Below are 25031 nucleotides of genomic sequence, written 5' to 3'. Positions count from 1 at the left end.
GCATTGAAGAAGGAGCTAACACGGAGCGATTCCGCTAGGCATGTGGGACTTGTGGATGCAGCCCTTAATTCGCTTAACAAGGATTCACGGGTGGTCAATCTGTTGAAATCAGAGCACTACATTTTGGCCACCGTGCTCGATCCTAGATTTAAAGCCTACCTTGGATCTCTCTTTCCGGCAGACACAGGTCTGCTGGGGTTGAAAGACCTGCTGGTGACAAAATTGTCAAGTCAAGCGGAACGCGACCTGTCAACATCTCCTCCTTCACATTCTCCCGCAACTGGGGGTGCGAGGAAAAGGCTCAGAATTCCGAGCCCACCCGCTGGCGGTGATGCAGGGCAGTCTGGAGCGACTGCTGATGCTGACATCTGGTCCGGACTGAAGGACCTGACAACGATTACGGACATGTCGTCTACTGTCACTGCATATGATTCTCTCAACATTGATAGAATGGTGGAGGATTATATGAGTGACCGCATCCAAGTAGGCACGTCACACAGTCCGTACTTATACTGGCAGGAAAAAGAGGCAATTTGGAGGCCCTTGCACAAACTGGCTTTATTCTACCTAAGTTGCCCTCCCACAAGTGTGTACTCCGAAAGAGTGTTTAGTGCCGCCGCTCACCTTGTCAGCAATCGGCGTACGAGGTTACATCCAGAAAATGTGGAGAAGATGATGTTCATTAAAATGAATTATAATCAATTCCTCCGCGGAGACATTGACCAGCAGCAATTGCCTCCACAAAGTACACAGGGAGCTGAGATGGTGGATTCCAGTGGGGACGAATTGATAATCTGTGAGGAGGGGGATGTACACGGTGATATATCGGAGGGTGAAGATGAGGTGGACATCTTGCCTCTGTAGAGCCAGTTTGTGCAAGGAGAGATTAATTGCTTCTTTTTTGGGGGGGGTCCAAACCAACCCGTCATATCAGTCACAGTCGTGTGGCAGACCCTGTCACTGAAATGATGGGTTGGTTAAAGTGTGCATGTCCTGTTTTGTTTATACAACATAAGGGTGGGTGGGAGGGCCCAAGGATAATTCCATCTTGCACCTCTTTTTTCTTTTCTTTTTCTTTGCATCATGTGCTGATTGGGGAGGGTTTTTTGGAAGGGACATCCTGCGTGACACTGCAGTGCCACTCCTAGATGGGCCCGGTGTTTGTGTCGGCCACTAGGGTCGCTTATCTTTCTCACACAGTCAGCTACCTCATTGCGCCTCTTTTTTTCTTTGCGTCATGTGCTGTTTGGGGAGGGTTTTTTGGAAGGGACATCCTGCGTGACACTGCAGTGCCACTCCTAGATGGGCCCGGTGTTTGTGTCGGCCACTAGGGTCGCTTATCTTTCTCACACAGTCAGCTACCTCATTGCGCCTCTTTTTTTCTTTGCGTCATGTGCTGTTTGGGGAGGGTTTTTTGGAAGGGACATCCTGCGTGACACTGCAGTGCCACTCCTAGATGGGCCCGGTGTTTGTGTCGGCCACTAGGGTCGCTTATCTTTCTCACACAGTCAGCTACCTCATTGCGCCTCTTTTTTTCTTTGCGTCATGTGCTGTTTGGGGAGGGTTTTTTGGAAGGGACATCCTGCGTGACACTGCAGTGCCACTCCTAGATGGGCCCGGTGTTTGTGTCGGCCACTAGGGTCGCTAATCTTACTCACACAGCTACCTCATTGCGCCTCTTTTTTTCTTTGCGTCATGTGCTGTTTGGGGAGGGTTTTTTGGAAGGGACATCCTGCGTGACACTGCAGTGCCACTCCTAGATGGGCCCGGTGTTTGTGTCGGCCACTAGGGTCGCTTATCTTACTCACACAGCGACCTCGGTGCAAATTTTAGGACTAAAAATAATATTGTGAGGTGTGATGTGTTCAGAATAGGCTGAAAATGAGTGTAAATTATGTTTTTTGAGGTTAATAATACTTTGGGATCAAAATTACCCCCAAATTCTATGATTTAAGCTGTTTTTTAGGGTTTTTTGAAAAAAACACCCGAATCCAAAACACACCCGAATCCGACAAAAAAAATTCGGTGAGGTTTTGCCAAAACGCGGTCGAACCCAAAACACGGCCGCGGAACCGAACCCAAAACCAAAACACAAAACCCGAAAAATTTCCGGCGCTCATCTCTAATATATACACAATCCACTAGGAACATCCGTTACATGATCTCGGCAATGAAAAATGTGTTACACATTTCTGACATGAACCCAAGTACCACATAAAAGGGGTTTTATTTTTGGGGAGAAAAAGCAGCCAGTGTTTTGTTCCCCCATCAGATGAGTGAATGAAGTGTGTAAAGAAGCGTGGGTTCCCCCGATAAGAAACTGGTAATTTCTAAAAAGTTACTGATGGCGTACCCTTTCCCGCCAGAGGATAGGTCACGTTGGGAGATATCCCCTAGGGTGGATAAGGCGCTCACACGTTTGCCAAAAAAGGTGGCACTGCCGTCTTAGGATACGGCCACCTTGAAGGAGCCTGCTGATAAAAAGCAGGAGGCTATCCTGAAGTCTGTATATACACACTCAGGTTCTATACTGTTAGGGTCTCCTACCCTGTGCTGCCACGTCGTCATGGCAACCGGGAGACAAGTGCTAGTGGAGTAACCTGAGCGCAGCTGATACTCCGGTTCGGGTCTTTTGCTGTGCAGTGGTTATAGGCTCTGTGCACGGCAGGGGATCCGGTGCTGGTTTTTGTGCTCACAGTCTGTGAGGTCTGAGTGGGGCGTGGACAGCACCTGCTTTATAGGGCCTCTTTTCAGGGTGAGCAGATGCTGCTGAATCTTTGTTGGTTAGTCAGTTCATGAAAGTTAGCCAGTACTGTGTAGCTTTGTATTTGTTTGTTGCTTACTGCAAATAGGCCTGGGGATTTGGTATTACACTCTGCCAATCCAGACCTAGCAGTAAGACTGGAGTCAGTCGTTTAGCTTGCTGGGGTTCTGTTACTACTCTGTGAACTTAGCAAGTTTGCGGCTGTATTCTAAGACTTGCCTGTCTAATCCTGTCTCACTGTGCTAGGTGTCAGGGGTCAGTTTAGTGGCAGTAAGCTAAAACCTGTGCACTGCAAGTGAGAATTAGGATTGTGGAGATTCTCCTTGTGTCTATCATTCCATCTCTGACCAAGGAGTTTACTGCCACACCCGTTGGTAACCCTTTAGGGTTTTGCTGTTGCCCTTAGCAACAGCATTTCGGGTTCTCTACGTATTAAAACACAACATCTTGCTTTTTTCCATCTGAGCAGTTCTAATACAAGGGAGATACCCAGTTCCTTAGCCTCTGGGCTTCTCTGTTCACTTTGTGTGTGTTTTGTTACCCTATCACCTTCTGTGTACGTTATGTCATATTCCCCAGTTTGTCCGTGAGTCCATTTGTTTTGCATAACAGTTCAAACACCAGTACATTCCTGCAGACACTGGAGTGCATAACAGTTCTGACACCAGTACTTTCCTGCAGGCACTGGTGTGCATAACATATTCAGCAGCCTAATACTCCTGTTGAAATTTTGTGGGAATATGGAGCATACCCCTCAAAATACGTTGCAACAGGTGGTCGATCAGGTGCAGGTCCTGACTCGACAATTTAATGATTTGTCCATTAAAATGCACACCTCCCAGGCTGCTGGCGGAGCTTCCGCAGCAGCAGCACCTGCAGGGGTTAAGGAGCCGAAAGTAAATCTCCCGGATCGTTTTTCTGGAGATCGCTCGCAGTTCTTTTGTTTCAAGGAGAGCTGCAAGCTATACTTCCGGCTTAGGCCTCAGTCTTCTGGGTCGGAGATTCAGCGGGTGGGCATAGTGATTTCCTTGCTACAAGGAGACCCACAGGTCTGGGCATATGGGTTGCAGCCTGACTGTCCGTCGCTTAAAAGTGTTGATGCTTTTTTTTACGGCACTGGGCATGTTGTATGATGACCCTGACAAGACGGCCTCAGCCGAGGCTCAGATTTCGATCCTTAAGCAAGGGCGAAGGCCAGTTGAGGTTTACTGTACGGAGTTTCGGAGGTTGGCCCATGATACCCAGTGGAATGACCCAGCCCTGAGACACCAGTACCGAAGAGGTCTTTCAAACCAGATAAAGGACCAACTGGTACAATATCCCTTGCCTGATAGCTTGGATCAGCTCATGCAGTTATCCATCCGGGTGGATAGACGGCTGAGAGAGCGTAGGCTTGAAAGGGAGACTGAGATTTCCTTCCTTCCCAAGGGAACCTCAGACTCTGAGGAATTTTCTGAGGAGCCTATGCAGATTGGGGCTACCCGCCTCTCCTCGCGTGAGAAGATGCGGAGGAGACAGCAGGGGTTGTGTTTGTACTGTGTGAATAAAGGTCATGTGGTAGTATCATGCCCAGAAAAGCCGGAAAACTTCAGGGCCTGAGGGTGATGGGAAATATCCTGTCAGGCCAGAAGTCAGAATTTCCCAAGAAGACTTTTATCATTCCGGTGACCTTGAAGATCCTCGGTCAAACTGTCAAGACTGAGGCCTTTGTGGACAGTGGGGCCGACGGGGTTTTTATGGACCGCCAATTCGCCCTGAAACACTCTGTTCCCTTAGTACCCTTGGCATCGGAAATTGAGATTTGTGGGTTAAACGGGGAACCATTATCCCAAGGTAAAATTACCTCTTGCACTAGCCAGATTTCTTTGTTTATTGGAGCCACACACTCTGAAAAATTGTCCTTTTATGTGACTGTCTGTACTTTTGCCCCATTGGTGTTGGGGTTACCCTGGTTAAGGGCCCACAATCCTCAATTTGACAGGGTCTCTGGGGAGATTCTTAGTTGGGGTACTGATTGTTTCAGGAGTTGCTTGAGCCTTCCAGTCAGGCTCTCGCAGCTAAGTTTGCCAGGATTGCCAGGGTGTTATGCAGATTTTGCGGACGTGTTCTCCAAAAAAGTTGCAGAGGTACTACCTCCCCATCGCCCCTATGACTGTGCCATTGATTTGTTGCCAAATGCTAAGCTTCCCAAGAGCAGGTTGTACTCCCTGTCACGTCCTGAGACTCAGGCTATGGCAGAGTACATTCAGGAGAACTTGGCTAAGGGATTTATCAGACCTTCACAGTCTCCAGTTGGGTCGGGGTTCTTCTTCGTGGGTAAAAAGGACGGTTCGTTGCGACCCTGCATCGACTTCAGGGAATTGAACCGTATCACGATTAAAAACTCATACCCACTGCCTCTCATTTCGGTCTTGTTTGACCAGCTTCGTACTGCCACCATTTTTTCTAAGATTGACCTACGCGGTGCGTACAATCTAATCCGAATAAGAGAGGGGGATGAATGGAAGACTGCCTTTAATACCCACTCAGGGCATTATGAATATTTGGTGATGCCTTTTGGGCTCTGTAATGCCCCGGCAGTCTTCCAGGATTTCATGAATGATGTGCTCAGGGAATATTTGGATAGATTCTTAGTTGTATACTTAGATGACATCCTAATCTTCTCCCATTCCCTGGAGGAACATCGGAAGCATGTACGCTTAGTCCTCCAGAAACTCAGAGACCACCGGCTTGGGGCGAAGCTGGAGAAGTGCGAATTTGAAGTTCAGCAAATCGCATTTCTAGGATATATTATCTCCCCAGAAGGTTTCCAAATGGAGGGTTCCAAGGTACAGGCAGTCCTGGATTGGGTGCAGCCCACTAGTTTGAAGGCGCTTCAGCGTTTCCTGGGCTTTGCGAATTTTTATAGACGATTTATCGCTGGATTTTCGTCTATAGTGGCGCCCTTGGTGGCACTCACTAAGAAAGGGGCGGATGTTGCTCACTGGTCTTGTGAGGCTAAAGCGGCTTTTGCCCGTCTCAAAAGGGCATTTGTTTCGGCCAAGGTGCTGCGACACCCAGATCCAGAGCGTCCTTTTGTGGTGGAGGTGGATGCCTCTGAGATGGGTATTGGGGCAGTGCTTTCTCAGATGGGAGTGTCTGATAATCGCCTTCATCCCTGTGCTTACTTTTCCCGTAAATTTTCGCCTGCCGAGATGAATTATGACGTGGGTAACCGGGAATTGTTGGCTATTAAGGATGCACTCGAGGAGTGGAGACACTGGCTTGAGGGGGCTAAGTTTGTGGTCTCAATTCTCACTGACCATAAGAATCTGGCATATTTAGAGTCAGCGAAGCGTCTCAATGCCAGGCAGGCACGATGGGCTTTGTTTTTTGCTCGCTTTAATTTTTTGATAACATATCGCCCTGGGTCAAAAAACATCAAGGCTGATGCGCTCTCGCTGAGTTTTGCTCCAATCCAGGAGACCACCGAGGAGCCGTTGCCCATTGTTTCCCCATCATGTATTAAAGTGGGCATTACCCAGGACCTCTTATCATTAGTCCTTAGAGCACAGGAGCAGGCTCCTCCAGACCTTCCGGTAGGTCTTTTGTTTGTGCCTCCTAGGTTAAGACAGCGAGTGTTCCTGGAATTCCATGCCAAGAAGTCGGCAGGTCACCCGGGTATTGCCAGAACTCGGGAGTTGCTATCTAGGGCGGTGTGGTGGCCCTCGGTGGCTAAGGATGTGGATCAGTGGGTTCGGGCATGTGACATCTGTGCCCGAAATAAGACTCCTAGAGGGGTTCCTGTTGGCCCATTACATCCACTCTCTATCCCATCTAAGCCATGGACCCACATTTCAATGGATTTTGTGGTGGACTTGCCCAAATCCTCGGGGATGACAGCCATCTGGGTTGTCGTTGACAGGTTTTCGAAGATGGCGCACTTCGTTCCACTGGTTGGGCTGCCATCAGCCAGACGCCTGTCTGAATTATTTATGCTGCATGTTGTGCGTCTCCACGGGTTGCCACTTGATGTGGTCTCTGACCGCGGATCCCAGTTTGTGGCCAAATTCTGGAGGGCATTTTGTTCCGATCTCCAGATTTCTGTCAGCTTGTCGTCAGGCTACCATCCGCAGTCTAATGGGCAGACTGAAAGGGTGAACCAGTCCTTGGAGCAGTTCCTCAGGTGTTATGTCTCCAAGTGTCAGACTGACTGGGTTGCTCATCTGTCCATGGCGGAGTTTGCCTATAACAACGCGGCTCACTCTGCTACAGGGATCTCTCCCTTCCTTTGTGTGTATGGGCATCATCCTAAGGCCAATTCTTTTGACCCCCTGGACTCCACGCCTGGTGGTTCCTCTGTGGTTTCGGTCCTTAGAGGTATTTGGCGGAAAGTGAAGAAAGCCCTTGTGTCTGTGTCATTAGTGACCAAAAGGGTTTTTGATAAGCGGAAAAGACCCTGCAGCTTCAAATTAGCAGACTTCGTCTGGTTGTCTACCAAGAATTTGAAGTTGAGACAGCCATCTCATAAGTTAGGGCCCCGGTTCATCGGCCCTTATAAGATCACCAGGGTTATCAATCCGGTGGCATTTCAGTTAGATCTGCCCCGTTCTTTGGGTATCAATAAAACATTTCATTGTTCCCTTTTAAAACGGGCGATTAGTAATCCTTCTTCCAGTGGAAGACCTTCCCCTCTTCTGATACGTGGCCAGAGGGAGTTTGTTGTTGAAAGGATTCTTGACTCCAAGGTGGTTCGGGGTCGGCTGTCATTTTTGGTGCACTGGAAGGGGTATGGCCCGGAGGAGCGGTCGTGGGTGCGCAGTTGTGATCTTCATGCCCCCAGACTGATACGCTCTTTCTTCTCGCAGTTCCCCGATAAACCCGGTGGTAGGGGTTCTTTGACCCCTCGTCAGAGGGGGGGTACTGTTAGGGTCTCCTGCCCTGTGCTGCCACGTCGTCATGGCAACCGGGAGACAAGTGCTAGTGGAGTAACCTGAGCGCAGCTGATACTCCGGTTCGGGTCTTTTGCTGTGCAGTGGTTATAGGCTCTGTGCACGGCAGGGGATCCGGTGCTGGTTTTTGTGCTCACAGTCTGTGAGGTCTGAGTGGGGCGTGGACAGCACCTGCTTTATAGGGCCTCTTTTCAGGGTGAGCAGATGCTGCTGAATCTTTGTTGGTTAGTCAGTTCATGAAAGTTAGCCAGTACTGTGTAGCTTTGTATTTGTTTGTTGCTTACTGCAAATAGGCCTGGGGATTTGGTATTACACTCTGCCAATCCAGACCTAGCAGTAAGACTGGAGTCAGTCGTTTAGCTTGCTGGGGTTCTGTTACTACTCTGTGAACTTAGCAAGTTTGCGGCTGTATTCTAAGACTTGCCTGTCTAATCCTGTCTCACTGTGCTAGGTGTCAGGGGTCAGTTTAGTGGCAGTAAGCTAAAACCTGTGCACTGCAAGTGAGAATTAGGATTGTGGAGATTCTCCTTGTGTCTATCATTCCATCTCTGACCAAGGAGTTTACTGCCACACCCGTTGGTAACCCTTTAGGGTTTTGCTGTTGCCCTTAGCAACAGCATTTCGGGTTCTCTACGTATTAAAACACAACATCTTGCTTTTTTCCATCTGAGCAGTTCTAATACAAGGGAGATACCCAGTTCCTTAGCCTCTGGGCTTCTCTGTTCACTTTGTGTGTGTTTTGTTACCCTATCACCTTCTGTGTACGTTATGTCATATTCCCCAGTTTGTCCGTGAGTCCATTTGTTTTGCATAACAGTTCAAACACCAGTACATTCCTGCAGACACTGGAGTGCATAACAGTTCTGACACCAGTACTTTCCTGCAGGCACTGGTGTGCATAACATATACTGAGACCTGCAATTGCCTCGGCATAAATAGGGCTGCTGCAGCGTGGTCTGATACCCTGTCAGATAATATTAATACCCTAGACAGGGATAATATTTTGCTAACATAGAGCATATTAAAGACGTTGTCTTATATATGAAGGATGCACAGAGGGATAGTTGCCGGCTGGCATCCAGAATTAATGCAATGTCCGTTCTGCCAGGAGGGTATTAAAAACCCGGCAGTGGACAGGTGATGCTGCCTTTAAAAGGCACATGGAGATTCTGCCTTATAAGGGTGAGGAATTGTTTGAGGATGGTCTCTGGGACCTCGTATCCACAGCAACAGCTGGGAAGAAATTTTTTTACCTCTGGTTTCCTCACAGCCTAAGAAAGCACCGTATTTTCAGGTACAATCCTTTCGGCTTCAGAAAAGCAAGCGGGTCAAAGGGGCTTCCTTTCTGCACAGAGACAAGGGAAGAAGGAAAAAGCTGCACCAGACAGCGAGTTCCCAGGATCAAAAATCTTCCCCCGCTTCCTCTGAGTCCACCGCATGACGCTGGGGCTCCACAGGTGGAGACAGGTGCGGTGGGGGCGCATCTCGGGAACTTCAGGGACCAGTGGGCTTGCCCACAGGTGGATCCCTAGATTCTGCACGTAGTATCACAGGGATACAGGCTGGAGTTCGAGGCGACTCCCCCTCGCCGTTACCTCACATCAGCCTTGCCTGCTGCCCTCAGAGAAAGGTAGTACTGGCGGCAATTCACAAGCTGCACTTCCAGCAGGTGAAATCAAGGTACCCCTCCTTCAACAAGGCCGGGGTTACTATTCCAAAATGTTGTGGTACCGAAACCAGACGGTTCAGTGAGACCCATTCTAAAATTGAAATCCTTGAACACTTATATACGAAGGTTCAAGTTCAAAATGGAATCGCTCAGGGCGATTATTGCAAGCCTGGAGAATTTCATGGTATCACTGGACATCAAGGATGCTTACCTGCATGTCCCTATTTACCCTCTTCACCAGGAGTACCTCAAAATTGTGGTACAGGATTGTCATTACCAATTCCAGACGTTGCCGTTGGTCTGTCCCCGGCACCGAGGTATTTACCAAGGTAATGGCCGAAATAATTATCCCGTACTTGGACGATCTCCTTATAAAGGCGAGGTCCAGGGAGCAGTTGTTCGTTTGGAGTAGCACTATCTCGGGAAGTGCTACAACAGCACGGCTGGATTCTGAATATTCCAAAGTCGCAGCTGGTTCCTACGACGCGTCTACTGTTCCTGGGTATGGTTCTGGACACAGAACAGGATAAAAAAGGGTTTCTCCTGGAGGAGAAGTCCAAGGAGTTGTCGTCTCTAGACAGAGACCTCCTAATACAAATACAGGTGTCGGTGCATCAATGCACGCGAGCCCTGGGAAAGATGGTAGCTTCTTACGAAGAAATTCCATTCGCCAGGTCCCATGCAAGGATCTTCCAGTGGGATCTGTTGGACAAGTGGTCCGGGTCGCATCTTCAGATGCATCGGCGGATAATCCTGTCTCCAAGGGCCAGGGTGTCGCTGTTGTGGTGGCTGCAGAGTGCTCATCTTCTAGGGGGCCGCAGATTCGGCATACAGGACTGGGTCCTGGTGACCACGGATGCCAGCCTTCGAGGCTGGGGGGCAGTCACACAGGGAAGAAACTTCCAAGGCTATGGAAAAGTCAGGAGACTTCCCTACACATAAATATTCTGGAACTAAGGGCCATTTACAATGCCCTAAGTCAGGCTAGACCCCTGCTTCAACAACGGCCGGTGCTGATCCAGTCAGACAACATCACGGTGGTCGCTCATGTAAACCGACAGGGCGGCACAAGAAGCAGGATGGCGATGGCAGAAGCCACAAGGATTCTCCGATGGGTGGAAAATCATGTGTTAGCACTGTCAGCAGTGTTCATTCCGGGAGTGGACAACTGAGAAGCAGACTTTCTCAGAAGATACGACCTCCACCCGGGAGAGTGGGGACTTCATCCAGAAGTCTTCCAAATGATTGTACACCGTTGGGAAAGGCCACAGGTGGACATGATGGCGTCCCGCCTCAACAAAAAGCTACAAAGATATTGCGCCAGGTCAAGGGACCCTCAGGCGATAGCTGTGGACGCTCTGGTAACACCGTGGGTGTACCAGTCGGTGTATGTGTTCCCTTCTCTGCCTCTCTTACCCAGGGTAATGAGAATAATAAGAAGGAGAGGAGTATGAACTATACTCATTGTTCCGGGTTGGCCAAGAAGAGCTTGGTACCCAGAACTCCAAGAAATGATCTCAGAGGACCCATGGCCTCTGCCGCTCAGACAGGACCTGCTGCAGCAGGGGGCCTGTCTGTTCCAAGACGCACCGCGGCTGCGTTTGACGGCATGGCGGTTGAACGCCGGATCCTGAAGGAAAAGGGCATTCCGGAGGAAGTTATCCCTACGCTATTTAAAGCTAGGCAAGAAGTGAACGCAAACCATTATCACCGCATATGGCGGAAATCTGTTGCGTGCTGTGAGGCCAGTAAGGCCCCAAAGGAGGAATTTCAGCTAGGTCGATTTCCGCACTTCCTACAGTCAGAGGTGACTATGGGCCTAAAATTGGGTTCCATTAAGGTCCAGATTTCGGCTCTATCGATTTTATTCCAAAATAGAACTGGCTTCACTGCCTGAAGTTCAGACTTTTGTTAAGGGAGTGCTGCATATTCAGCCCCCATTTGTGCCTCCAGTGGCACCGTGGGATCTCAAAGTGGTGTTGGATTTCCTGAAGTCGCATTGGGTTGAGCCACTTAAATCCGTGGAGCTACAATACCTCACGTGGAAAGTGGTCATGCTGTGGGCCTTGGCGTCGGCCAGGCGTGTATCAGAATTGGCGGCTTTGTCATACAAAAGCCCTTATCTGTATTTTATATGGATAAGGCGGAATTGAGGACTCGTTCCCAATTCCTTCCTAAGGTGGTATCAGTTTTTCATGTGAACCAACCTATTGGGGTGCCTGCGGCTACTTGGGACTTGGAGGATTCCAAGTTACTGGACGTAGTCAGGGCCCTGAAATGTATATGTTTCCAGGACGGCTGGAGTCAGGAAAACTGACTCGCTATTTATCCTGTATGCACCCAACAAGCTGGGTGCTCCTGCTTCTAAGCAGACTATTGCTCGCTGGATCTGTAGCACGATTCAACTTGCACATTCTGCGGCTGGACTGCCGCACCCTAAATCTGTAAAAGCCCATTCCACGAGGAGAGTGGGCTCTTCTTGGGCGGCTGCCCGAGGGGTCTCGGCTTTACAACTTTGCCGAGCTGTTACTTGGTCGGGTTCAAACATTTTTGCAAGAGTCTACAAGTTTGATACCCTGGCTGAGGAGGACCTAGAGTTTGCTCATTCGGTGCTGCAGAGTCATCCGCACTCTCCCGCCCGTTTGGGAGCTTTGGTATAATCCCCATGGTCCTTACGGAGTCCCAGCATCCACTTAGGACGTTAGAGAAAATAAGATTTTACTCACCGGTAAATCTATTTCTCGTAGTCCGTAGTGGATGCTGGGCGCCCATCCCAAGTGCGGATTGTATGCAATACTTGTTTATAGTTATTGCCTAACTAAAGGGTTATTGTTGAGCCATCTGTTGAGAGGCTCAGTTATATTTCATACTGTTAACTGGGTATAGTATCACGAGTTATACGGTGTGATTGGTGTGGCTGGTATGAGTCTTACCTGGGATTCAAAATCCTTCCTTATTGTGTCAGCTCTTCCGGGCACAGTATCCTAACTGAGGTCTGGAGGAGGGTCATAGTGGGAGGAGCCAGTGCACACCAGGTAGTCCTAAAGCTTTCTTTAGTTGTGCCCAGTCTCCTGCGGAGCCGCTATTCCCCATGGTCCTTACGGAGTCCCAGCATCCACTACGGACTACGAGAAGTAGATTTACCGGTGAGTAAAATCTTATTTTCTGTAGGAAAGAGCTGGTACCACCATCTGAGAAACAAGACATCTGGGCCTTTTGTAGCTTCTTTATTTGGGCAAGATTGCAGACCCTGTTGTCGCTTTGGGTGGATCATGCCAGCACATAGTAGATGTGTGCCCTGTATACTCACGAACGGAGACATTATGCATTTGGGTCCTGAGTAGTACAGCTACTATATGTTCACCAACATAGCAAGACACCCGCATTGATAATGACTGTACATACCTATGGCCCTCATTCCGAGTTGTTCGCTCGGTAAATTTCATCGCATCGCAGCGATTTTCCGCTTAGTGCGCATGCGCAATGTCCGCACTGCGACTGCGCCAAGTAAATTTGCTATGAAGCTAGGATTTTTACTCACGGCTTTTTCTTCGCTCCGGCGATCGTAGTGTGATTGACAGGAAATGGGTGTTACTGGGCGGAAACACGGCGTTTTATGGGCGTGTGGATAAAAACGCGGGAGTGGCTGGAGAAACGGAGGAGTGTCTGGGCGAACGCTGGGTGTGTTTGTGACGTCAAACCAGGAACGACAAGCACTGAACTGATCGCAGATGCCGAGTAAGTCTGAAGCTACTCAGAAACTGCTACGAGGTGTGTAATCGCAATATTGCGAATACATCGTTCGCAATTTTAAGAAGCTAATATTCACTCCCAGTAGGCGGCGGCTTAGCGTGTGCAATACTGCTAAAATCGCCTTGCGAGCGAACAACTCGGAATGAGGGCCTATGTTATTAAATTAGACATAAACAATTTTTTAAATGTGTGTGAGAGTCTTCCGGTAACAGTGAGGAGGAAACTGCTACAGTGACTCCTTACTCTGCAGAAAGGATATTGATTGCATTGGATTTCTCTCTGCTGCAAGTGTTCTGCAGACGACTGCTATTATGTTTAACCCAGTCTGTTTATTTACCTATTATTATTTATTTATTTATTTATTTATAAATTATAATTCGCCACAGATAGTCCACAGGGCCATACATAGTGATGGACACATATCTAATTTAGCTGTATTAAACACTGCACAGACAACAGCAAATGCTACATAGTTACACAATACAACATTATGTAATAACCAATAAATTCCCACCACGTAATGTGGTTGGGATCCTGACAGTCAAAATACTGACAGCGGGATCCCGAAGATCAGAATACAGATGGATCCCGAAGGGAAGTACTGGCCTTGGGTGCTAGGCCCTAGGGGAAGGGTCAGGGTTACTCTGCTGGGGGGAAGGTTAGGGTTAGGCTGCGGGGGGAATTGGGAGGTGGGAGTGGACGGACAGTTACTGTTAGGCTGCGGGATGGGTGGGTTAGAAAGGGGTAGTATTAAGGGTAGGTGAAGGATAAAAAAGTATTCTGACTGTTGGGATCCCGACTGTACGATTTAGTTTCCAACCCCCCCCCCCCCCCTTCCCACATACTCCCACATGATTTTTTAACATTGCCTTTAAATCGTCAAAGATGTGCCATACTGGCTTGTCTCCTATTTATTAAAGGTTAATTTTTGTCTGGTGAGTCATGCATTACGTGCAGTAAAGTATGGTTCTGGGGTGGGGTAAAAACTGGTATTGTCCGGACCACACAAGGAGGCTGTAATCTCTCCCAGGCACCCCCCCTCCAAGCCCCCCTCCCTCCCTTTCCCGGTTAGGATGCCCCGTGGACGGGAAGGGACGGGAGCGCACACTACAAGCTTCAAAGTGGCAAAAGTTGCTACAGGGAGCCTGTCCGGTCTGGCATTCTGGCGTCCGGACTGTTCCAGTTTTTACCCAATCCCAGTTCCAGGAAAGGATCCTGGGGATGGCAGAAACAAAGTAGGGATTTACTGCTCCGAACTTCATTGCTTGTCATGGCACCAGCCAGTACTCAAATACAATCTGGTGGCAGGGTCGGACTGGCCCACAGGGGAAACCACCAGTGGGCCCTACTGCCTGGGGGCCCACTCCTTCCTCTAGGGATCAGGTTCCAGACTGTGCGCTTGAATTATACATGGTAGATATGTTGCATTACACTGCACAAGTCTATTGTGTATTTCAAGCATCTGTGGGGGTTGGTCACACCCCCTTTGTAGGCTGACCACACCCCTAAGTATGGGCCCTGATCACTGCATCCCCCCCCCGGTGGGCCCTTCATGCCCCAGTCCGACACTGTCTGGTGGCCATGGTCCATAGTTACGTAGCTGTAGACTGTTGTATGGTTACACTGATGACATATCAATATAGCCCAGCCGGCTCATACTGAACATATGTGTGGAATGTATGATAACTACCATAATACACCGCCGGTCACATGACTACATCCCCAAAACACTACACCCAAGTATCTTACTGTCAGTTTAATACTGCTTATGCGCTGCATGATGTGTTTATAACAATGATGCTTAGTAATATATTAGAGAAACAAAGAGATCAATGTCAGCAAGCATCTATGTAAGTATAGGGCAATAGGGGTGGTCTTCAGTATGCAGGTGGTCGGGCTCCCGGCGACCAGCATACCGGCGCCGGGAGCCCGACAGCCGTCATACCGACACTTATTCTCCCTCGTGGGGGTCCACGATCCCCCTGGAGGGAGAATAAAATAGCGTGGGGCGCGTAGTGCGCCACCGTGCATGTAGCGTGGCGAGCGCAGCGAGCGCGCAAGGGGCTCATTTGCGCTCGCCACACTGTCGGTAAGCCGGCGGTCGGGCTCCCGGCGCCAGTATGCTTGTCGCCGGGAGCCCGACCGCCGGCATATCGTAGTGAACCCGGCAATAGCTCTCTTGTCTTACCTACAATGTGTGATGCCTTAGGCAGCGCCATTCCATAATGTAACCTTGTGGACATACTAACCTTCTGGGCTGAAGTTGCCAGCCTTAGGCAAGCGACAAGGCTTGGTAGCCCTGGGACAAACATCTGACAGTGGATGATGAGTAGATGACAGGAGTAGAGCAGTAAAGATTACAGTTATACATAACAGGACTGCGAGGAACATACTAAGATATCACACTTTGGGGCCCATTTATCATTAAATATTTGCAGTTTATTCCCAAAAACAATAGTCTCTGAAGAAGGCGTTAGCCCATTGCAGCCCACGGTGCATGTGTAGGAGTCCCGGCACTGAACACATCACAGGGACAGGTTCCTTCTTTTTGAGCCCCTGTCCCTGTGTGTGCCTCTTCATAGATCTGGACTGTGTAATTGCATTCTGCAGTGCGATTTTGGGTGCTAAAATTGCACCCATAACCCATTGTAAATGTGATTCATTATAAATGGGCCCCTTTACTGCCTGCGGCTACAGTGCTACCGGAGTGTGTGATCCTGTATAGTGTACATATGACTATAATAAGCTGTATTCTCTAGTGGAAATCCACCCTGTTTGATAGCACTTGTCTGCAGAGCTGATAGGAATATTTTAGCGCATTCACACCCTCCATCATGATTCCTTCCACCAGTTACAAAATGTGCTGCTTCTGAATATTCCACTTCATTTACTATTGCACATTCCTATGCTTGTTCATTGACAATTGTAAAAGCCCATCTCATCTCGTGTCTTGAAGAAATTCAGAACAGATAGGGACAATAAGAAATGAAGTGTAACATTCAGGATCAGAGCTTTGTGTATCAGGCGGAAGGGGTCGCTTTGGAGGCTTTGCAGATTGAAGCTGGGTTATAAACAGACTTAAAACATGTGATAGTAAGGTATAGAAAGGGTTAACGCCACTCAGCAGGTCCTGGATGAAGTGCTGGAAGATGTTAGTGAAAGGGAGGAATTTCTTTGAAGTGGTATCTGAAGTGGAAAGCAAGTATGAAAAACTAATGACACACTTGGGTTTTTCCAGAAGAATTACTCACCTCCAGAAACTAGCTCCCATATGCACACCTTGTATTGTCTGCAAGAAATAGTTTTCCTGAGAACATGAAGAATTACATTGACATGTCTCTAATTAAAGCAACCTGTTGTTATGCAAATTGTTTGTAAAGAGGTGCCATTATCTGTTAACATGACAGCACAATGGAGATCGTTGCTGCCTCAGCACCCTGGGGTCTTGGGTTCAATTTCAGTGTAACGAGGGGCAAGAAAAAAAACTATTATGGGAATGCCTATTTATCAAGTATCTCAGGATGGCAATAAGATTGTTAAAAAATGCTTTGCACAATAAGGAGCGTTTATATCACAATCTACGTTTCTAACATGGATGTGATAGTTTTCACATAAAGTCGCAAAAAATAGGATTTTAGTACCTACCGGTAAATCCTTTTCTCCTAGTCCGTAGAGGATGCTGGGGACTCCAAAAGGACCATGGGGTATAGACGGATCCGCAGGAGCTTGGGCACACTACAAAGACTTAAACTGGGTGTGAACTGGCTCCTCCCTCTATGCCCCTCCTCCAGACCTCAGTTAGAAAACTGTGCCCAGGAGAGATGGACATTTCAAGGAAAGAATTTATAATTTAAACCCAGTGAGTGTTATACCAGCTCACACCACGAACATACCGCAAGACATGGCCTTCAGCAGAATGCCAGCCCACGGTATGAAACCATACAGCCCTACGCTGAGAGAATACGTAACACAACCTGTGTGTCAACCCAACCAATAGTAAGAAAACCACATGCCATAGCATGAACAACGTCAGCGATAGCCTGACAGAGAAGAAACACCACAAAGTGTAACCAACCTCAATAATCCGCAGAAACAGTACGCACTGGGACGGGCGCCCAGCATCCTCTATGGACTAGGAGAAAAGGATTTACCGGTAGGTACTAAAATCCTATTTTCTCTTACGTCCTAGAGGATGCTGGGACTCCAAAAGGACCATGGGGTCTATACCAAAGCTCCAAAACGGGCGGGAGAGTGCGGGCGACTCTGCAGCACCGAATGAGCAAACATGAGGTCCCCATGAGCCAGGGTATCAACTTGTAGAGCATAGTAAAAGTGTTTGAAACCCCACCAAGTAACTGCTCGGCAAAGGTAACCCACCGAGACTCCTCGGGCCTCCGCCCAAGAAGAGCCCATCTTCCCGGTAGGATGGGCCTCCCCCGACTTCGGTAACGGCAATCCAGCCGTAGCACTAGCACACCGAATCGCCTCACAGATCCAACGTGTAACAGACTGCAGAGACGCAGGCGCCCCAAGCACGCTGGGTTCATACCGGACAAACATAGCCTCTGTTTCCCCAAACTGAGCCCAATTGGCGAAATAATTCCTCAAAACCCTGACTACATCGAGAGACTTTGAATCAACTACTGTTGAAAATTCATATACTCAGCCTCCCCGATTTATCACGTCTGTTTTTCCATAAGAAAGAACAGGTAAGGAACAGCCTCACTGATGAACTTGACAAACACCTAAAACCCTCTTCGGCAGAACTACCATCTGAGTTCTCCCTTCTATCCACTTGGAAGAGCAAACAGGGGCTCTTATGAGACCAAGCTGCTACTTCCGACAACCGCCTTGCGGTCGCCCAGAATGTACTAACATGACCACTCTCCAATAGAGAATCTTTTAACACAACCTTTAATAAAAGGTTCCAATCAGTGAGACACAAAAAATGCAACACCACATCAAGATCCCACTGTGCCAATGGGGCACAAATGGAGGGTGGACGAGCAGTATTCCTTTCATGAAAGATTGAACTTCCAGAAAGGTGGCCAAATCTTTCCTTTTTTTTTTTTTTAAAGACTGCCCTGAAACAGAGCCTAACATTAGGCTTGCATCCACGCCTGCTTTCAAGAAATGTAGAAAAACGCTAAAAGTCTTCCGTAGGAGTCTTCGTAGATGCACACCAAGACACATAGTTACACCAAATGCGGTGTCAAGGCTTCGCTGTAACTTCTTTTCTAGCCTGAATAAGTGTGGAACCGACCTCAGTGGGAATACCCATTCGGACTAGGATATGACATTCAACCGCCACGCCGTCAAACGCAGCCGCTGTAATTCCTGATACACGCCCGGAGCTTGCTGTAACAGTTCCTCCCGTAGAGGAGTCCAGGGATCTTCTATAAATAAATCTTGAAGAACTGGATACCAAGCCCTCCTAGGCTAGACCGGAACAATGAGGATCGCCGGAACCTCTGTTCTTCTTACGGTTATCTCCTTCAGCAGAGTGAACGCTGAGGAGACACCTAGACCTACTGAAAACACCCAAGGTGTCACAAGGGCGTCTACTGCTATAGCTTGAGTGTCCCTTAACCTGGAACCATATTCCTTAGGTCTCCCGTTGAGGCAAGACGCCACCATGCCCAATTGATGCACTCCTCAAAGACTTGCCACTTCTGTGAAACTTCTTGAAGACGACAGAATGTCTCCCAGATGGAGAGCGCATCTGCAGAGGAAATCCATTTCTCCAACGGACATGTCCGGAACGAAGACTGCTAATGTAACGTCTTCCAGTCTTTCCACGCAGCGGAAACTATTTCAGCTTTTGCCAGGGCTGCTTTGCTCCTTACTCTGCCCTAGTGGCTTACCTACGCCACTGCTGTCAAGACGTCCGACAGAATTAACACGGGCAGATCACGAAGAATATGCGTGTTAAAATTAGTGATGAGCGGGTTCGGTTCCTCGGAATCCGAACTCCCCCGAACTTCACCCTTTTTACACGGGTCCGAGGCATACTCGGATTCTCCCGTATGGCTCGGTTAACCCGAACGTCATCATCCCGCTGTCGGATTCTCGCGAGATACGGATTCTATATAAGGAGCCGCGCGTCGCCGCCATTTTTCACTCGTGCATTGGAAATGATAGTGAGAGGACGTGGCTGGCGTCCTCTCACTTTGATTCAGGGGGCTGCAGTGCAAATATCTTTATTCTGGGGACCAGCAGTATTATAGGAGGAGTACAGTGCAGAGTTTTGCTGACCAGTGACCACCAGTATTATACGTTGTCTGCCTGAAAAACGCTCCATATCTGTGCTCAGTGTGCTGCATATATCTGTGCTCACACTGCTTTATTGTGGGGACTGGGTACCAGCAGTATTATATAGGAGGAGTACAGTGCAGAGTTTTGCTGACCAGTGACCACCAGTATACGTTGTCTGCCTGAAAAACGCTCCATATCTGTGCTCAGTGTGCTGCATATATCTGTGCTCACACTGCTTTATTGTGGGGACTGGGGACCAGCAGTATTATATAGGAGGAGTACAGTGCAGAGTTTTGCTGACCAGTGACCACCAGTATTATACGTTCTCTGCCTGAAAAACGCTCCATATCTGTGCTCAGTGTGCTGCATATATCTGTGCTCACACTGCTTTATTGTGGGGACTGGGGACCAGCAGTATTATATAGGAGGAGTACAGTGCAGAGTTTTGCTGACCAGTGACCACCCGTATTATAAGTTCTCTGCCTGAAAAACGCTCCATATCTGTGCTGCATTGTAGTATATAGTAGGAGTACAGTGCATAATTTTGCTGACCACCAGTATATAATATATAGGAGTATGGTACAGAAGGCCACTGCTCTACCTACCTCTGTGTCGTCAAGTATACTATCCATCCATACCTGTGGTGCATTTCAGTTTTGCACAGTTTGCTGACCACCAGTATATAATATATAGCAGTACGGTACAGTAGGCCACTGCTCTACCTACCTCTGTGTCGTCAAGTATACTATCCATCCATACATACCTGTGGTGCATTTCAGTTTTGCACAGTTTGCTGACCACCAGTATATAATATATAGCAGTACGGTACAGTAGGCCACTGCTCTACCTACCTCTGTGTCGTCAAGTATACTATCCATCCATACCTGTGGTGCATTTCAGTTGTGCGCAGCATATATAGTAGTAGGCCATTGCTATTGATACTGGCATATAATTCCACACATTAAAAAATGGAGAACAAAAATGTGCAGGGTAAAATAGGGAAAGATCAAGATCCACTTCCACCTCGTGCTGAAGCTGCTGCCGCTAGTCATGGCCGAGATGATGAAATGCCATCAATGTCGTCTGCCAAGGCCGATGCCCAATGTCATAGTAGAGAGCATGTAAAATCCAAAAACAAAAGTTCAGTAAAATGACCCAAAAATCAAAATTAAAAGCGTCTGATGAGAAGCGTAAACTTGCCAATATGCTATTTACGACACGGAGTGGCAAGGAACGGCTGAAGCCCTGGCCTATGTTCATGGCTAGTGGTTCAGCTTCACATGAGGATGGAAGCACTCATCCTCTCGCTAGAAAAATTAAAAGACTTAAGCTGGCAAAAGCACAGCAATGAACTGTGCGTTCTTCTAAATCACAAATCTTCAAGGAGAGTCCAATTGTGTCGGCTGCGATGCCTGACCGTCCCAACACTGGACGGGAAGAGGTGGCGCCTTCCACCATTTGCACGCCCCCTGCAAGTGCTGGAAGGAGCACCCGCAGTCCAGTTCCTGATAGTCAAATTGAAGATGTCACTGTTGAAGTACACCAGGATGAGGATATGGGTGTTGCTGGCGCTGAGGAGGAAATTGACAAGGAGGATTCTGATGGTGAGGTGGTTTGTTTAAGTCAGGCACCCGGGGAGACACCTGTTGTCCATGGGACGAATATGGCCATTGACATGCCTGCTCAAATTACAAAAAAAATCACCTCTTCGGTGTGGAATTATTTTAACACAAATGCGGACAACAGGTGTCAAGCCGTGTGTTGCCTTTGTCAAGCTGTAATAAGTAGTGGTAAGGACGTTAACCAGGTCGGAACATCCTCCCTTATACGTCACCTGCAGCGCATTCATCATAAGTCAGTGACAAGTTCAAAAACTTTGGATGACAGCGGAAGCAGTCCACTGACCACTAAATCCCTTCCTCTTGTAACCAAGGTCCTGCAAACCACACCACCAACTCCCTCAGTGTCAATTTCCTCCTTATACAGGAAAGCCAATAGTCCTGCAGGCCATGTCACTGGCAAGTCTGACGAGTCCTCTCCTGCCTGGGATTCCTCCGATGCATCCTTGAGTGTAACGCCTACTGCTGCTGGCGCTGCTGTTGTTGCTGCTGGGAGTCGATCGTCATCCCAGAGGGGAAGTCGGAAGACCACTTGTACTACTTCCAGTAAGAAATTGACTGTCCAACAGTCCTTTGCGAGGAAGATGAAATATCACAGCAGTCATCCTGCTGCAAAGCAGATAACTCAGGCCTTGGCAGCCTGGGCGGTGAGAAACGTGTTTCCGTTATCCACCGTTAATTCACAGGCAACTACAGACTTGATTGAGGTACTGTGTCCCCGGTACCAAATACCATCTAGGTTCCATTTCTCTAGGCAGGCGATACCGAAAATGTACACAGACCTCAGAAAAAGAGTCACCAGTGTCCTAAAAAATGCAGTTGTACCCAATGTCCACTTAACCACGGACATGTGGACAAGTGGAGCAGGGCAGACTCAGGACTATATGACTGTGACAGCCCACTGGGTAGATGTATTGCCTCCCGCAGCAAGAACAGCAGCGGCGGCACCAGTAGCAGCATCTCGCAAACGCCAACTCGTTCCTAGGCAGGCTACGCTTTGTATCACCGCTTTCCAGAAGAGGCACACAGCTGACAACCTCTTACGGAAACTGAGGAACATCATCGCAGAATGGCTTACCCCAAATGGACTCTCCTGGGGATTTGTGACATCGGACAACGCCAGCAATATTGTGCGTGCATTACATCTGGGCAAATTCCAGCACGTCCCATGTTTTGCACATACATTGAATTTGGTGGTGCAGAATTATTTAAAAAACGACAGGGGCGTGCAAGAGATGCTGTCGGTGGCCCGAAGAATTGCGGGCCACTTTCGGCATTCAGCCACTGCCTGCCGAAGACTAGAGCAACAGCAAACAGTCCTGAACCTGCCCTGTCATCATCTGAAGCAAGAGGTGGTAACGAGGTGGAATTCAACCCTCTATATACTTCAGAGGATGGAGGAGCAGCAAAAGGCCATTCAAGCCTATACATCTGCCTACGATATAGGCAAAGGAGGGGGAATGCACCTGACTCAAGCGCAGTGGGGAATGATTTCAACGTTGTGCAAGGTTCTGCAACCCTTTGAACTTGCCACAAGTGAAGTCAGTTCAGACACTGCCAGCCTGAGTCAGGTCATTCCCCTCATCAGGCTTTTGCAGAAGAAGCTGGAGACATTGAAGGAGGAGCTAAAACAGAGCGATTCCGCTAGGCATGTAGGACTTTTGGATGGAGCGCTTAATTCGCTTAACCAGGATTCACGGGTGGTCAATCTGTTGAAATCAGAGTACTACATTTTGGCCACCGTGCTCCATCCTAGATTTAAAACCTACGTTGTATCTCTCTTTCCGGCAGACACAAGTCTGCAGAGGTTCAAAGACCTGCTGGTGAGAAAATTGTCAAGTCAAGTGGAACGTGACCCGTCAACAGCTGCTCCTTCACATTCTCCCGCAACTGGGGGTGCGAGGAAAAGGCTAAGAATTCCGAGCCCACCCGCTGGCGGTGATGCAGGGCAGTCTGGAGCGAGTGCTGACATCTGGTCCGGACTGAAGGACCTGCCAACGATTACTGACATGTCGTCTACTGTCACTGCATATGATTCTCTCACCATTGAAAGAATGGTGGAGGATTATATGAGTGACCGCATCCAAGTAGGCACGTCAGACAGTCCGTACGTATACTGGCAGGAAAAAGAGGCAATTTGGAGGCCCTTGCAGAAACTGGCTTTATTTTACCTAAGTTGACCCCCCTCCAGTGTGTACTCCGAAAGAGTGTTTAGTGCAGCCGCTCACCTTGTCAGCAATCGGCGTACGAGGTTACTTCCAGAAAATGTGGAGAAGATGATGTTCATCAAAATTAATTATAATCAATTCCTCCGTGGAGACATTCACCAGCAATTGCCTCCAGAAAGTACACAGGGACCTGAGATGGTGGATTCCAGTGGGGACGAATTAATAATCTGTGAGGAGGGAGATGTACACAGTGAAAGGGGTGAGGAATCGGACGATGAGGAGGAGGTGGACATCTTGCCTCTGTAGAGCCAGTTTGTGCAAGGAGAGATTGATTGCTTCTTTTTTGGTGGGGGCCCAAACCAACCAGTCATTTCAGTCACAGTTGTGTGGCAGACCCTGTCGTTGAAATGATGGGTTTGTTAAATTGTGCATGTCCTGTTTATACAACATAAGGGTGGGTGGGAGGGCCCAAGGACAATTCCATCTTGCACCTCTTTTTTCTTTCATTTTTCTTTGCATCATGTGCTGTTTGGGGACTATTTTTTTGAAGTGCCATCCTGCCTGACACTGCAGTGTCACTCCTAGATGGGCCAGGTGTTTGTGTCGGCCACTTGTGTCGCTTAGCTTAGCCATCCAGCGACCACAGTGCACCTCCTTTTTTCTTTGCATCATGTGCTGTTTGGATACTATTTTTTAAATCGACCATCCTGTCTGACACTGCAGTGCCACTCCTAGATGGGCCAGGTGTTTGTGTCGGCCACTTGGGTCGCTTAGCTTAGTCATCCAACGACCTCGGTGCAAATTTTAGGACTAAAAATAATATTGTGAGGTGTGAGGTGTTCAGAATAGACTGGAAATGAGTGGAAATTATGGTTATTGAGGTTAATAATACTATGGGATCAAAATGACCCCCAAATTCTATGATTTAAGCTGTTTTTGAGGGTTTTTTGTAAAAAACACCCAAATCCAAAACATACCCGAATCCGACAAAAAAATTTCAGGGAGGTTTTGCCAAAACGCGTCCGAATCCAAAACACGGCCGCGGAACCGAATCCAAAACCAAAACACAAAACCCGAAAAATGTCCGGTGCACATCACTTGTTAAAATAACTCTTAATTCAAGAAAGTTATTGTATACAAGCTTCGCAGCTTGACCTTTTCCTCTGGAAATACTTCTCATGCAAGGACTGTTCTCCAGCCTCGAAGATCAGCATATATGGACACTAGGATCTAATCCTGGCTCCCTAACCGTCGTCCTCTAGGAGGTGAGAACTGAGCAGACCCCCCCAGAGCGATATCCTGGCCATTAGAAGTAAATTCCGGTGCATGTGCCAGTGAAAACCCGGACCATATCCCTAACAGGTCCCCTGAACCACTCTGGCAATTGACCTGTACACCAAAAAAGCCTCTTATGCCGCATCCAACGTCTTCATCAACGGAACATATTGATGGATTGGCTCTGTAAATCTGATCCGACTCCAGATCCTCAGACCTCTGTCCACAGGAAACCACCGAACCGCAACCGTTCAGTATCTACCCTGATACTACCTCCGACATCTGCGCCGTTGGGAACAACAGCCCTTCCCTGTGTCGAAGCAGTCAGAGAGAAACAATGATTTCTTTACCTCGCCTCAATCAGGCGAACATCTCAGTACAGAATAACAATGGTTCTTACTGTTTTTTTTTTTTTTTTTATAACTGGGACAGGAGGACGAGGCCCTGAACCTGATGCCCTCTGGTATGGCATCGCGTACTACCTCCCCTTCCAGAGGGAAATAGCTATATCCATTAGAAAATTAGTGAGGGAAAACATCTGTAACTCCAGAATGTCCCCTTCTGAATTCTATAAGTAATTCACCAGTCCTAGTTCAT

At 48.3% G+C, this 25031-nt stretch overlaps 1 long non-coding RNA gene and 1 pseudogene across 1 annotated transcript in view; one reads left to right on the top strand and one right to left on the bottom strand.

Moving 5' to 3' along the window:
- Positions 1-25031, top strand: part of LOC134965054 (uncharacterized) — a 142353-nt gene that overhangs the window by 43768 nt on the left and 73554 nt on the right. The gene's annotated exons all lie outside the window — the stretch shown is intronic.
- Positions 17753-17849, bottom strand: LOC134967987 (U8 small nucleolar RNA; annotated as a pseudogene).

This window comes from Pseudophryne corroboree, chromosome 10 (assembly GCF_028390025.1).
Source record: "Pseudophryne corroboree isolate aPseCor3 chromosome 10, aPseCor3.hap2, whole genome shotgun sequence".
Taxonomy (NCBI): domain Eukaryota; kingdom Metazoa; phylum Chordata; class Amphibia; order Anura; family Myobatrachidae; genus Pseudophryne; species Pseudophryne corroboree.
This window is presented reverse-complemented; position numbering and strand designations above follow the sequence as displayed.